Here is a 2573-nt window from a genome sequence, read left to right on the forward strand (position 1 = left end):
CGGGCGTGGTAGTGCGTGCCTGTAGTTCCAGCTACTTGGAAGGCTGAGGCGGAAGGATCTCTGGAGCCCAGCAGGTCGAGGCTGTGGTGACCACTGCACTCCAGTCTGGGTGACAGAGTGAGACTCCAACTCAAAAGGAAATAAAATGAAATAAAATAAGGTATATTTGAAATGAACTATTACCTTGAAATGTAGTTTCAAACGTTTTTAATGGTTCAAGGAGATGAAGTTGAATTTTACTGACACTTCATAGTCCAATGGAACTGATGTTCGGAATCAAGCCCTCCAATAACTTCTTTTCCACTTTGAAAATGTGTCTTGTCATCCACGGAAGCTGGTGACTATTTGAATGCTTTTGGCAGGCTTAAGATCTGGGAGCTTGATCTCTTGTCCTCTTTGCTTTTCTTGTATCCACGTTGTGAAAGTCGTCTGCATGCCACCCAAGTACATGCTATTAGAATCAGCTTTATAACGTTTGTTTCCTTTCTTGTTTTTGGGATTAGGGATTTCTACAGAAATCTGCATGCCAATTAACTCATTTCCAAAGCAGAATCCATTTTGCATGTCACAGTCAAGATGTACATCACAATCTAAAACACTGGGTGATCGTAAGGAGTTGATGTAGAGCTGTTCTTAATTATGGTAACATTTCTAAGACAACAGTTTTGAAGCAGTTTTTGTCTGTTGTACAGTGGCTAATATAAGAATGAGAAGTATTGCCTTTTAAATTAACTGTAAAATTGCCTTAATTTGTCTAAAAGGCTAGCAAGTGAGGCCTTTGAGGATGATCATATATTAATAAAATTTATAAAAATAAAATTCTTATCCTATTAGGCCAGTGTTATGCTTTAATAGTTTTTAATTACTTAATAACCAATTTTCAGAATTGAAGATTTAAAAAAATATTTTCTAGCATTCTAGTCAGTGGCATTTGTTATGGGTTTATGTATAACTATGGGATTTTGGAGCAAATATTTTTAAGGATGGTCAATGGTATTTAAGTCTTTTGGATGTCAAAGTAAGAGAAAATTTATAACTATATTCTTTAAAAGAATTTAGCACACTGAAAATTGAGTAAGTGCTTACAGAGTGGATTAGTTTGACTCACTCATGGTTTGTTAGTCTGGATGACTAGATTGTTGAATACATTGATTTTAATGTGAATTCCCACTAATAACATCGGTAAGTACGTATGAAAATATTGTTTTGAAAATTTAGAGGATGTAACTGGAAACTATTCATGTGTTTTTCTTAACAGGTTTGGTGTGTCTAGTTTTGAAGGCTCTGGCAGGTACATCGTGGAAAGACCGCGCTGAGCCGTAGGTTCCGTCAAACCCTGTCAGTGCTTATTAGCATGTGACTGTGTTGTTAGGTGCATTTTAAAGAGTGTAAGGACTAATGATAAAGTCTAGTGTTGTGCATAGTAAGATTTTGGGAGATATTTAAGGCACCCCCCCAGGTTTTCCTTTTATAAATATGCCTTCTGTGCATATATATGTGAAGAGTCAGTGTATCATTTACTGCTGGGAAGGATTAAAAAGGCACTGATTTTTTCTGATGTCTGATAGAATTTTCCAGTACCAACTTACCTGGCTTTTCATTATTGTCACAAAAAAATCTCCTAGCCTGGCAACTTTGGCAAGACCTCGTCTCTACAGTAAAAAAAAAAAAAAAAAATTAGCCTGGTGTGGCACGCACCTATAGCTCCAGCTACTTGAAAGGCTGAGGCGGAAGGATCGCTGGAGCCCAGCAGGTCAAAGCTGCAGTGGCCGGGAGCGTGCCACTGCACTCCAGCCTGGACGACAGAGTGAGACTCCACCTCAAAAAAAAAAAAGTTCCAACTCCTTAAGGTTTTGGATAAGTGTAAATATTTTGTATATAAAATTTAAAAATCATAAAAAGGAATAAATGCATTGTATTATGAGATTGATAGGAACATTAGCAGTTAACTGCCACCCAATATTGGGTTTACTGAAAAGCAGGAAATGCATGGCAATAGCATCCCTTTTATGTTGATATCAGTAGACCTTGTAGTAGGAGTACCTAAAGAGTAGGTGGAAATCTTATGTATTTATTTTTTGAGTTGGAATCTCACTCTGTTGCCGAGGCTGGAGTGCAGTGGCACTCTCACAGCCACCCCAGCGTCGACGCGCTGGACTGGCGATCCTTCCACCCTAACCTTCCAAGGAGCTGGCTCTATAGGTGTGCACTACCACACCTGGCTAATTTTTGATTTATTGTAGAGACGGCCTCACCATGTTCCCTGGGCTGTTCTCGAACCTACAGGCTCAGGCAGTCCTCTTGCCTTGGCCTCCCAATACTGGGATTACAGGTTTGAGCCACTGTACCCGGCCTTATTTTTGTTTTAAAAAATTCTTTTTAGAGAGGAGGGTTTTGCTGTTTTGCCCAGACTGAAGGGCAGTGGTGCGATCATAGCTCATGTAGCCTCCAACTCCTGAGCTCAAGCAGTCCTCCCAAGAAGCTGGGACTAGCGGTCACCACCACACCTGGCTAATTTTTAAATTTTTTTGTAGAGACGATGGCTCACTGTGTTATGCGGGGTTGAACACCCG

Source organism: Carlito syrichta, unplaced genomic scaffold (genome assembly GCF_000164805.1).
Source record: "Carlito syrichta isolate Samal-C Ts95f unplaced genomic scaffold, Tarsius_syrichta-2.0.1 Scaffold304564, whole genome shotgun sequence".
NCBI classification, from domain to species: Eukaryota; Metazoa; Chordata; class Mammalia; order Primates; family Tarsiidae; genus Carlito; species Carlito syrichta.